The sequence below is a fragment of the Molossus molossus genome, unplaced genomic scaffold, assembly GCF_014108415.1.
Source record: "Molossus molossus isolate mMolMol1 unplaced genomic scaffold, mMolMol1.p scaffold_m16_p_19, whole genome shotgun sequence".
NCBI lineage: Eukaryota > Metazoa > Chordata > Mammalia > Chiroptera > Molossidae > Molossus > Molossus molossus.
In genome coordinates, this window is record NW_023425354.1 from 48,506,691 (window position 1) to 48,520,320 (window position 13,630).

At 43.3% G+C, this 13,630-nt stretch overlaps 1 pseudogene; it reads left to right on the forward strand.

Moving 5' to 3' along the window:
- Positions 1-10,065: 10,065 nt before the first annotated feature.
- Positions 10,066-12,572, forward strand: LOC118634891 (annotated as a pseudogene).
- Positions 12,573-13,630: the final 1,058 nt, after the last annotated feature.

The following is a 13,630-nucleotide window of genomic DNA, read 5'->3' on the forward strand; positions in this document are numbered from 1 at the left end:
GGGACAAAGAGAGAGAAAGAGAGAGACATCGAGTGGCTGCCTTCCGCACGACCCCAACCGGGCCAGGGACGAACCACAGTCGAGGTATGTGTCGTTGGCTGAAATCGAACCCAGGACTCTTTGATCCATGGACTAACTCTCTAACCACTGTGCCAAACCGGCCAGGGCTCATCATGACTATTTTTAACTGCCAATTTGTACTTCTTAATCTCTTCATGTTTTTACCCAGCCCCCAACTGCCCTCCCACCTGGCAATCATCGGTTTCTTCTCTGTATCTAATATAACATAACATTTCAGCGTATTTGGAATTGTCTTTCATTTCTGTTTTTCTATCACTTAACAAGCATCAGTTATTCACAATCACTAATGTAGAGGTATATCACATGAATATAGTGATAAAGTCTTATTTAAGAAAGTTTAGAAGTTTATTTTTCTAACTTTCATGTTGTTAAGCTATTTTTCTATTGTTCTTTTTCCCCCTCTCTTCAGTTTCTTTGTGATATCCTGGGAGACGTATTAAGCTTTAATTTTGGGTAATAATACAAATCACTGGTGCCTGGTATACAGCACTAGACCAATTATGATTTGATTACAGAATTTTTGTTAACCATAACCTCAGATTTCAAGCAGTTGACAAGTGCCTAGTCTAACGACAGCATATTGTTTTGGTTATATATTGCTATGTAACAACTACCCCAAATCTTAGTGGCTTAAACAAAAGCGTATCACAGTCATTTGTGGTGCTGTGGTTTGACCAGACTTACCTGAGCAGTTCTCACCTAGCATTTGCAGTGAGTGGTGAAATCTAAAGCCTCAGCCAGACTGGACATCCAAGACGGCGCACTTATATGACTGGCAGCTGAGGCTGGCTGTTGTCTGGGAACGGAGCCGGGCTTGGACTTTTCATGGTAGCTGGGTTCTGAGAGGAGGGAGCATGCCAAGAGTAAGTGAGTCCAAGAGACCCATACAGAAGCCACAGGTGTCTGGTGACCTAGTCTTGGAAGTCCCAACATATCACTTCTGCCACACTCTACTGGTCAAGCAAGTCAGTAAGGCCAACCCTGGTCAAAGGGGAAGGGAATTGGCCCCACCTGTCGATGTGAAGTGCTGCTTGTAGGTATAGAGAGGGAAGGGACTGAAAGCAGCTTTCTTTGCAGATTATTCACCACACTCATACAAGTTGCAAAAATACTTGAGACAAAACCAGGCTAGTAAGGGGTTGTTTTTATTTCCACTTTAGAGTGTGGTCTAGTTCAGTGCTTCTCAAACTTGAATGAATACAGATCGTGGATTTTATTCAAATGCAGATTCTGATTCAGTCTGTGGGTGACTGAGAGTTTGCATTTCTAACACACTCCCAGGCAGTGCCCACACTGCAGACTACACTTTGAGCAGTGAGCATCTCCTTAAACATCAGGAAGACCATTTACATTGGACAGTTTTATATGATTTCCATTTAGTCTAGTGAGGTTTTAATATCCCTTATAGATAGGTGCCCAGCAAAACCCATTTGCTAGTTGGTTGTTCCAAGTTCCCAGCAAAACAATAGATTTTTGTATATTTATCTTGGTTCTGATTTAAATGTTTTCTTGTTGTCTTTTTTTTGGGGGGGGGGGATGTACGTGCCCCTGGTGAGAACCAAACCCAGGACTCTCTGGTCCGCAGGCCAATGCTCCAACTGCTGAGCCAAACCTGCCAGGGCTAAATGTTTTCTTATATCTGACCAAGTTTTCACTTGATTCTCTTGTATTTTCTAGATAGAAAATTTTGTCATTTTTTGCTTTATCAATATTATAATTTTTATCTACTTTTCTTGTCTTAATTTTTTTCTTGTCTTATTTTAATGGCTAGAACCTTTATGATAATATGAAATAAAAGTGGTGATAATTGGCATTTCTGTTTTATTCCTGGCTTTAATGGACTACTTCTAATGGTATGATGTTAATCTTTGAAATATGATGTTACCTTCTAATTCCTGGTGGATACTCTCTATGAAGTTAAGAAACTATTGCAGAAAGTTTGTTACTAAGTGACATTTTTAATATTTTTCTTTGATTCTCTTAACCTATTTGCAATTTGCCATTCATAAAACATTAGGTAAATGCTTGGGCAGTTCTGGATTTCTTTTTTATTTTTATTATTTTTTAATTTTGTTCTTTATTGATTTTAGAGAGAGAGGAAGGGAGAGGGAGAGAGATAGAAACATTGATGAGAGAGAACATCGACTGGCTGCCTCCTACATGCCCCCCACTGGGGATCAGGCCCACAACCTGGGCATGTATCCTGGCATCCTCTTGGTGCATGGGTCGACACTCAACCAGTGAGCCACACTAGCTAGACTAGATTTCTTTTTTAGAACTTTCTTTTCATTTGTCTCCTCCTCACCCCTCCCCCTTAATTTTTTTTTCATGAAAGTTCAAATTAGAAAAAGATGGGAAACAAACTTGTTCCTTCCTGTGAGTTCTACACACCACTAACCAGATTTTTTGTTTCCAAAGAAGAAAGAAATACTCTCATTCACCTTTTTTTTTTAGGCCCTCCTGGTGCTAACTTCTTTTTTCTAACAGCCTTATTGAGATATAATTCATACACCATGCAATTTACCCATTTAAAGTGTACAATTCAATTTTTTTTTTAGTCTTTTCACAGAGTTGACTTTCAATTTTGGGACATTTTCATCACTCCCAAAGAAACTCTGTATACTTTAGTCCCCAACCCTCAACCTCTCCATCCCTTCCAGCTCTAAAAAACCACTAGTCTATTTTCTGTCTCTGTATATTGGCCTGTTTTGGACACTTCATATAAGTGGAATCATACTATATATGGTCTTTTATGGCTGGCTTCTTTCACTTAACATGTTTTCAAGGTTCACCCATGTTGTAGCATGTATCAGCACTTTGTTAACTTTTATGACTGAATGATATTCATTATATGGATATGCCACATTTTGTTTATTCACTCATCAGTATGGACAGTTGTATTGTTTCTACCTTTTGACTGTTATGAATAATGCTGCTATAACATTTGTGTATAAGTTTTTGTGTAGACATGTGTTTTCATTTCTCTTGGGAACATACCTAGGATAGAAAGTGTTGGGTCAGCTCTGCTGGTGTGGCTCAGTGGTTGAGCATCGACCCATGCACGAAGAGGTTGCAGGTTCGATTCCCAGTCAGGGCACATGCCCAGGTTGTTGTGGGCCCAATTCCTAGTGGAGGGCATGCAGGAGGTGGACAATTGATTTTCTCTCTCATTGATGTTTCTACCTCTCTCCATCTCCCTTTCTTTCTCTCTTAAATCAATAAATTAAAAAAAAAAGTGTTGGGTCATACAGTAACTCTATGTTTAACCTTTGGAGGAACTGTCAGACTGTTTCCCAACAGCTGAACCATTTTACATTCCCACCAGCAGTTTGTAAGTGCTCCAATTTCTCAACAACCTCACCAGTACTTGTTATCTATTTTTTTTTATTATACCCCCTCTAGTAGGTGTGATATGTCATTGTGGTTTTGATTTTGCATTTCCCTAATGGCTTAATAATGTTGAGTATCTTTGACAAAGGAGGCAAGAACATACAATGGGGTAAAGACAGTCTATTCAATAGACTGTTGGGAACACTGGACTGATACAGGCAAAAAAATGATGCATGCACTTTCTGACACCATATATAAGAATAAATTCAAAATGGATTAAAGACTTAAATGTAAGACTCACAACCACAAAACTCCTAGGAGAAAACATAGGCAGTAAACTCTATTCTCTTAGTATTAATTTTTCTGATATAGCTCCTCAGATAAGGGAAACAAAAGAAAAATAAACAAATGAGACTATATCAAAGTAAAATTTTTGCACAGAAAAAAAACCATCAACAAAATGAAAAGACAATTTACTGTGTGGGAAAAGATATTCACCAATGATACATCGATAAGGAGTTAATATCTGAAATCTATAAAGAATCCATACAACTTAACACCAAAAAACCTCAAACAATCCAATTAACAAGTGGGCACGGGACCTGAGTTTACACTTTTCCAAAGAGAACATACAGATGATCAACATCACTAATGAAAAGATGCTCAGCATCACTAGTCATCAGAGAAATGCAAATTAAAACCACAGTGAGATATCACCTCACACCTGACAGAATGGCTATCATCAATATATTGACAAACAACAAGTGTTGGTGAGATTTTAGAGAAAAGGGAACCCTTGTGCTTTGTTGATGGGACTGCAGATTGGTGCAGTCACTATGGAAAACAGTATGGAGGTTCCTCAAAAAGTAAAAAGTAGAACTACATTATGACCCAGCAATTCTACTTCTGGGTATATATAGCCAAAGAAATCTAAAACATTAATTCATAAAGATATAAGCACCCTATACTCATTGCAGCATTACTTACAATAGCTAAGATATGAAAGTAATCCAAATGCCCATCAATAGACAAATGGCTAAAAATCTCTGGTGCATATATTCAACAAAATATTACTTGGCCATAAAAAAGAATTAAATCCTACCCTTTACAACAATGTGGATAGACCTAGAAGGTATTATGCTAAGTGAAATAGTTAGAGAAAGACAAATACCATATGATTTCACTTATATGTGGAATCTAAAGAACAAAATGAATGAACAAACAAAATAAACGAGTCACACACAGAGAACAAACTGATGGCTGCCAGATGGCAAGGGGTTTTGGGGACAGTTTGGAAAAAGTGAAGGGATTAAGAACTGCAAATTGGTAGTTACAAAATAGTCATGGGGATATAAAGTACAGTGTAGGGAATATAGTCAGTAATATTGTAATAATTATGTATGTTGCCAGGTGGGTACTTGAATTATTGTGTAAGTTATATAATTGTCTAACCACTATGCTATACACCTGAAAGTAATATTGAATGTCAACTGTAATTTAAAAAATAAATGTAAAAGTGTTGAGCATCTTTTCATGCACTTATGATCATATTTATATCTTTAGAGAAATGTCTATTCAGACACTTTACCCTTTTCATTTTATTTATTTTTAAATCCTCACCTGAGGATATTTTTCCATTGATTTTTAGAGAGTAGAAGGGAGGGAGAGAGAGAAGAGAGAGAGAGAAACATCAATGAAAAAGAGACACATTGATTGGTTGCTTCCTGCATGACCCTGACCAGGGCTGGGGATCAAACCTACAATCCAAATATGTGCCTTTGACCAGGAATTGAACTCGAGACCCTCTATCCGAGGGTCAATGCCCTAACCATTCTAACCAATGAGCCAAATCAGCCAGGGCCCTTTGTCCTTTTTAAAAATTAATTAATTAACTAATTAATTAATTTTTATCCTCACCCGAGGACATTTTTTGTTCAGACAGAGCAGGAGGGAGAGAAGGAGGAAGAGAGAGAAACATTGATGTGAAAGGGACACATCAAGTGACTGCCTCCTGCATGACCCAACTAGGGCTGGGGACAAACTGCAACCAAGGTACATGCCCTTAGCGGGAACTGAACCCAGGTCTCTCTGGACCGCAAGCCGACTCTAACCATTGAGCAAAACTGGTCAGGACCCCTTTGTCCTTTTTAAAATTGCATTGTGGCTCAGCTGGTTTGGCTCAGATGTTAGAGCATTAACCCACAAACCAAAGGGTCTTGGGTTTGATTCCCAGTCAAGGGCATATACCTGGGTTGCAGGTTCGGTTCCCGGCCTCCGGTCTAGGTTGTGTGGGAAGCAACCAATCGATGTGTCTCTCTCACATCAATGTTTCTCTCTCTCTGTCTCCCTCCCTCCCTTCCATTCTCTCTAAAAATCAATGGAATAATATTCTCAGGTGAGGATTAACAACAAGAAAAAAAGATAAAATTGCATTTTTTAAAAATGATTGAGTTATACCATCAAAATTTAGAAGAAGAAACTGCTAACTTAATGAACCATCTAGAAGCTGAGTTCTTACTCATTTTCAAACCTGCTTTTGAATGAGGCCAGAATTTTTTTTTTTTTTTATCCTCACCCGAGGATATTTTTCCATTTTTTGTACAGATAGCGTGGGAGGGAGAGAGAGGAAGAGAGAGAGAGAGAGAAACATCGACGTGAAGGGACACATCGAGTGGCTGCCACCCGCACGACCAGCCAGGGCCGGGGACAAACTGCAACCGAAGTACGTGCCCTTAGCGGGAACCGAACCCGGGTCTCTCCGGACCGCAGGCCGGCGCTCTAACCGCTGAGCCAAACCGGCCAGGGCCAGAATTTATTTATTTATTTATTTATTTATTTATTTATTTATTTATTTATTTATTTTTTAGAACTGCATTTTAGCATTCAGGTGAAGCAACTTTAAAAACAGAAGTTTTGCCCTGGCTGGTGTGGCTCAGTTGGTTGGGCATCAACCCCTGTACCAGAAGGTTGCTGGTTTGATTTCTGGTCAGGGCACAGGCCAGGGTTTGGGCTTGATCCCCAGCAGAGTGCTGCAGGAGGCAGCTGGTTGATGTTTCCTCTTCTCTCTCTAAAATCAATACAAACATATTTTATTTTATTATTATTATTATTTTTAATCCTCACCCGAGGATATTTTCCCATCTTTTGTTCAGGTAGAGTGGGGGGGGAGAGAGAAACATCGATGTGAAAGTGACACATCGAGTGGCTGTCACCTGCACAACCGACCAGGGCCGGGGACAAACTGCAACCGAGGTACATGCCCTTAGCGGGAACCGAACCCGGGTCTCTCCGGACCGCAGGCCGACGCTCTAACCGCTGAGCCAAACCGGCCAGGGGTGTGTGTGTGTGTGTGTGTATGTGTGTGTGTGTGTGTGTGTGTGTGTGTGTGTTTAAAATATGTTTGTATTTCCCTGGCCGGTTTGGCTCAGCGGTTAAGAGCGTCGGCCTGCGGTCCGGAGAGACCCGGGTTCGGTTCCCGCTAAGGGCACGTACCTCGGTTGCAGTTTGTCCCCGGCCCTGGTTGGGTCGTGCGGGTGGCAGCCACTCGATGTGTCCCTTTCGCATCGATGTTTCCCTCTCTCTCTCTTCCTCTCTCTCTCTCTCCCACTCTGTCGGTACAAAAAATGGAAAAATGTCCTCGGATGAGGATTAAAAAAAAACCAAAACACACACACACACACACACACACACACACAACCCCAGAAGTTTCCTCTGCTTTCAACTGGCCAAGATAGGGAAGACAAAGAAAGGCAATGTTTTGTAGGCTCAGTTGAAGAAATGGTACTTAAAAGGTGTCAGTTTGCTCTTGACTTTTTAAACAAACACTGTGAAAGTCTTACAGCCTCAGTTCAGAGAGCCCCAGGCAGAGACAGGGACTAGATGAATCGCTTAGAGAGTTGATCTTTGACTCAATTAGTCTGAATCAATCTTGTCATTGAGTTCCCAGGAAATTCAATTGCAGGTCAAGTGGAGGAAGCCCAGTAATTGTGGCTTAAGCAGCAGAAATGACAGGTGATCGATAGCAGCCTGAGGATGAGTTTGACTTCAAAGCCCATGAATCTGTAATGGGAAAAAAGGCAGAAGAGCCACAGAGAGGAAGAGGCTCCCAGAGATGCAGAATCAACAACTGAGAGGTTTACCCAAAGCCAAGGGGACACTGGAAATGGTACTGCAACCCATGCATGTGTGTCTAGTTACTGACCTTACTCTTGAGGCAGAGAGGCTCATAAGTGAGACCTTCAGGCCCCATTAGGAGCCTCCAGCAGCAGTGTCTTTTGTTGAATGCAGTATCATGTGGCCAGAAACTGTACTACCCAGGCCACTGTCAGAGGCTGGGTTGCAAGGAGTGGGCTCTGTGGGGGAGAGACAACTCCTGAGGAAAAGAGCATCTCTCTAGGACTCCCTTTATTCTGCTAAACCAGTGGTCCTCAACCTTCCTAATGCCACAACCCTTTAATACAGTTCTTCATGTTGTGGTGACCCCCAACCATAAAATTATTTTTGTAGCTTCTTCATAACTATAATTTTGGTACTGTTATAAATCACCATCAGAAATATGTGTTTTCCAGTGGTCTTAGGCGACCCCTGTGAAAGGGTCGTTCAACCCCCAAAGGGGTCGCGACTCACAGGTTTAGTAACTAAACTATGAGATTCATGGTAATAACTGCTCCCTCTAGTGGTGACACAAATATTGCAAGAGGAGCTTTGTAACTGAGTCAAAATCCAGATCCTGTAGATTAAAAAAAAAAACACCACACCACAGCCCTGTCCTGTTTGCTCAATTGGTTGGAACCGTTGTCCCGTACATCAGAAGGTTCTGGGTTTGATTCTGAGTCAGGGCACATACCTAAGTTGAGGGTTTGATCCCAAGTTGGGCCCAAAGGAGGCAACTGATGTCTCTCTCTCTCTCTCTCTCTCTCTCTCTCCCCCTCCCTCTACCTCTCCCTTCCTCTCTCTCTAAAATAAATAAAAACATATCCTTGGATTCAAAAACAGGATTCAAAAACAAAACAAAAACACCACCACAACAAAACCCCAAAACTTTTGTGTGGAAAAAAAATCAGAGATATATTGCCCTATAGTTTTTCAAGATGTTACCATTGGGGAAAGTTGGGTGAAGGGTACATGAGATGGCTTTGTATTATGTTTTTACTCAAAAAGTGTAATTAAATTGTACATAAAGTCAAAAGAGATAAAACAATCTGGGATAAATATTTACAACTCATATCTCAGACCAAGGGCTAACTCTAATACACAAAGAGCTTCTAGAAACAGAGACGAAAAAGACCACAAATACAACAGAAAAGAGAGAGGAGAGAGAGAGAGAGAGAAAGATATAAAGAGATCGTTCACAAAAAGGAGATATCATATAAGTCTTTTTTTTGTCCTCACCCGAGGACATTTCTTTTTTGATATTTTGTTCAGATAGAGTGGGAGGGAGAGAGAGAGAGAAACATCGACGTGAAAGGGACACATCGAGTGGCTGCCACCCACACGACCCAACCAGGGCTGGGGACAAACTGCAACCGAGGTACGTGCCCTTAGCAGGAACCGAACCCGGGTCTCTCTAGACTGCAGGCCAACACTCTAACCGCTGAGCCGAACTGGCCAGGGCAATATCATATAAATCTTTAAACACATGAAAAGGTCAAACTTCCTCATAAGATAAATTCAAACTAAAACTATATAGTGAGACACCATTTTTTCTACCTCACAGAATGGCAAAAATCCCCATATGCTAAAGTTTGATAAACACACTCTGTTGACCAAGGTGCTGGACAGGAAAACAATCAGAGTTACAGCTGGTACCCTCAGGGCCACTACCAAGGTAAACATTATGCTGAAACAACACTGCAAAGAAAGTTAGACTGATCTGTAAGAGAGGAGGGAAAGACAAAAGAGGAGAGTTTAGGTACTCAGCCCAACAAGGTGTAAATCTTTAAATGGTAATCAAGAAATAGGGTGGAGCCCTGGCCAGTTTTGCTCAGCGGTTAGAGCATCGGCCTGTGGACCAGAGAGTCCTGGGTTCAGTTCCCACTAGGGGCACTACCAAAAAAGAAAGAAAGAAAGAAAGAAATAGGATGGATAAAACAGGCCTTACTTGGCAAGTCAAAACAAAAGTCTTGCCCTGGCCGGTTTGGCTCAGCGGTTAGAGCGTCGGCCTGCGGTACAGAGAGACCCGGGTTCGGTTTCCGCTAAGGGCACGTACTTCGGTTGCAGTTTGTCCCCGGCCCTGGTTGGTCGTGCGGGTGGCAGCCACTCAATGTGTCCCTTTCACGTCGATGTTTCTCTCTCTCTCTCTCTCTTCCTCTCTCTCCCTCCCACTCTATCTGTACAAAAGATGGAAAAATGTCCTCGGGTGAGGATTTAAAAAAAACCACAAAAAACAAAAGTCTTAATGCAGCACTTTTGGAATTTGGGTGGACAGATAGGAGCACATGCTGGTCCACCAACACGGAGGGATCCTAAACAAATCTGCTCTATTCATAGTAGTTTGGAGGAATTTAAAAATCGAGAAGGCAAGGATGATAATGAGAAACCTTACTTCCAATAGCCTGAGACCATGGTCTCACAATCTAGTCTGATAGGACTTTAGAAAGGGCCTGAGTCCCTTGACCTTACCCCTGCCTGGGGATTCAAGGCCATATGCACAGCATGGGTAAAATGGCCAGGGAAAAGAGAAGAGATGTTTTTGAGACTCCGCAACATTGAAGCTCCATACACGGTTTCCAAAACCTGTTGGTGAGGCCCAACAGAGACTAGAGTTAGATTGAAAGGAAATGGGCAACAGTGGATGAGATTAAAGTGAAAGTTTTGATGAAAATTGTAATGTTTGAACAGAATTTGTGTGAAGTGGTTCTGTCTCCTTTACTTGAACATATTATGGGGATGGATAGTGTGACTGAAGAATGCTTCCCCCATCCAGTATTGCGAAACATAAGGCATGTAAATTTGCCCTCTGCCAATATTGATTGGTGGTGCTAAATGGGAACCAGTAAAATTGCCAGAGCCCACACAGGTTGTCAATTTGTTTTTTTGTTTGTTTGTTTTGTAAATATTTTTTACTTATTTTTGAAATAATAATCTTATGTTGTTCATTTGAAACAGTATGGAATACCTGGTAGACAAAAGGAGATGACCACTTTAAAATTTTTTATTTTTTTTAATCCTCACCTGAGGACATTTTTGCATTTATTTTCAGACAGAGCAGGAGGGAGAGAGGTGGGAAGAGAGAGAGAGAGAGAGAAACATCGATGTGACAGAGACACATGGAGTGGGTGCCACCCACACAACCCCCACCGGGCTGGGGACAAACTGCAACTGAGGTAGAGACCCCAGGCCTCTCTGGTCTGTGGGCTGATGCTCTAACCGCTGAGCCAAACTGGCCAAGGCAGAGATGCTCACTTTAATTAATGCCCCATTAGAAGTTAAAGTGCCAGTGTGGACAACCCTGTGTGCAGCGCAGAATAGGGCTGCGTGTGGCAAAAGCACCACTCCACAATGACCAATTTATTGGATTTTGGACCAACACATTTTCTATTTGAGAGATAATTACTAGCTTGTTTTCGGACATTAATTGAAACTGGCCCCATGATTGAAGGATATGAAATTATCTTGAACCTGAGCCCCGGCTGCAGCCCCAGCCTCAGCCCCAGATCCGGCCCCAAAGTCAGCTCCAGCCTCATCCCCAGACCCTGCGACAGCAGCAGCTGCAACTGCGGCTCTGGACCAGACCCTGCCTCCGGACCAGACCCCGCCTCCGCACCAGGGCCACGCCTCGGAACCAGACCCCCCCCACCCACCCCCACCCCCGCCTTGGGACAGACTCGGAGCACACCCGGGCGCAGTCGCAGGCTGGTCCTGCTCTACCAAGCCCATTGCCCGGCGGCCCTGTGGTCCGGCTGCACCGGGTCATTTTGGCTTCCATCGTGGAACCCTACGAGCAATGCCACGAGGGTGCTGCGAGTTACCAGGACTCTGCTGGGAACCGCTGACAAGCACTCAGTGGAAGTCACCGATTGCTTCTCAGTGCCGCACAATGAGTCAGAAGATGAGGTGGCTGTTGACATGGAATTTGCTAAGAACGTGTATGAATTGCACAAGAAAGTCCCTCCAAATGAGCTCATCCTGGACTGGTCGGCTACAGGCCATGACGTCACAGAGCACTGTGTGCTCATCCATCAGTGCTGCAGCCAGGAAGCACCCAACCCCATTCACCTCACTGCGGACAGGGCCTCCAGAACCAGCATATGAGCATCCAGGCTTATGTCAGCACTCTAATGAGTGTCCCTGGGAGGCCCATGGGGGTGCCTGTCACACCTCTGACAGTGAAATATGTGTCTCCTGACACTGAACTCAGTGGAACTGACCTGATCGTGTAGACCTTCTTTTAACCTCAGCCCAGTAATTGGACTCTCAAGTGACTTGCAGCAAGTAACAGGGTCATGCGTCCAGGATGTGCTCAGCACAGTGTTGCTGTGTTGTAGTATGCAGAAGATGTACCATCTGGAAAGTTGTCAGCTGACAATACTGTGGGCTCTTTCCTTTTCCTTTTAAATTTCAGGGGATGTTTATTAAAGCTGGGACAATGAAACAAGGAAGGGCTAGGGAAATGAGCCTAGGCTGGGCTGCCTTGGCTCATTAAGAAGTCAGAGAAAAGCCCTGGCCAACCGGCTCAGCAGTTAGAGCATCAGCTTGAACCAAAGGGTCTCAGGTTCAATTCCCAGTCCAGGTCACATACCTGCGTTGCAGGTTCAATCCTTGGCCCTGCTGGGGGTTATGCGGGAGGCAACCCATCAATGTATCTCTCTCACATCGATGTTTCTCTCTTTCTCTCTCTTCCTCCTCCCTTTCTTCCCTCCCTTCCTCTCTCTCTAAAAATCAATTGAAAAAATATCCTCGGGTTGAGGATTAACAACAACAAAAAAAGTCAGAGAAAAGGGAACCTTGGAAACAGGTTCAGAGGGTTTTGTCTGGGAAGAACTGCTGTTGCCCATTACTGTGTGGGTTGCTTCTTGATGAGTCTGGTTAACCAAAGATAGTTCCCATGAGACCATGCTCAACAGCAACACCAATGGCCTGCTGATGTGACCTACCTGGCCAGTCTCACGTAGTCACAGATTGCCCTCAGTGGGAAACTTGTGAACTCTGAATGGGCCTGAGCTCTAGAACTCAGAATGGAGTGAAGTGGAAATGGCTTCTTGTGGTTTGAGTCACACCAAGTACTTGTTACTCTAACATAACCTATCTTTTGTAAATGAAAAAAAAATTATCTTGAACCTGAAAAACCCTAATGTCTTAGGTAATATTGGCAAAACACTTTCATGGGGAGGGCGGTGCCCAGAAGGGTTCCATAACAAACAGCGGAATGGTTTACATAGGAACATGCTACTAGGGGGATGAAAAGAGTTACTGTCTTTTCCCCTAGGGCCAACTTGGAACCACCTGAAATGGGTACTTGGGCAACTTGGGCAGTACCTGTGAACAGCTCTCTATTTACCAACACAGAGCTTCTTGGTTTATGGATGGAATTCCGAGATGAACAGCCAGCGTCCTGTTTGGAGGACCACCACTCTAACTGAAGAAGGTAAAATCAATTCAGCTCAGCCGGCTGAATTGCACGCTGCTTGATGCTCCGTTCAAGTTTTTTGTTTTTTTTATCCTCACCTGAGGACATTTTTCCACTTTTTGTACAGACAGAGTGGGAGGGAGAGAGCGGAAGAGACAGAGAGAGGGAAACATCGATGCGAAAGGGACACATCGAATGGCTGCCACCCGCACGACTGGGAACAAACTGCAACCGAGGCACACGCCCTTAGCGGGAACCGAACCCGGGTCTCTCCGGACCGCAGGCCGACACTCTAACCGCTGAGCCAAACCGGCCAGGGCTCTGTTCAAGTTTTTACCAACTCATTGATAGTACCCAATTGCCCAGCCATAGGGTTATGCAAACAGGTCACTGGAAAACTGAACTCTTAAAGGGATGACCGCATGGAGCACTGCTCCATGGAAATCACTGTGAAAATGTAAGGAGTGTATTAAAGTAGGACATGTCAAAGCCCCGAGGAACTCCCTTCCGGGATTGGAAGGTGACTGGAATACACAAGCGCATTTCCTATTGTACTTGCTTAGGTAGCCACTGAGGTCCATAAAATGAGTGGACATGGGCGTACTGCAGCAAAGCAGAGATGGGCTGAACCTAAACATATTCCTCTTGCTC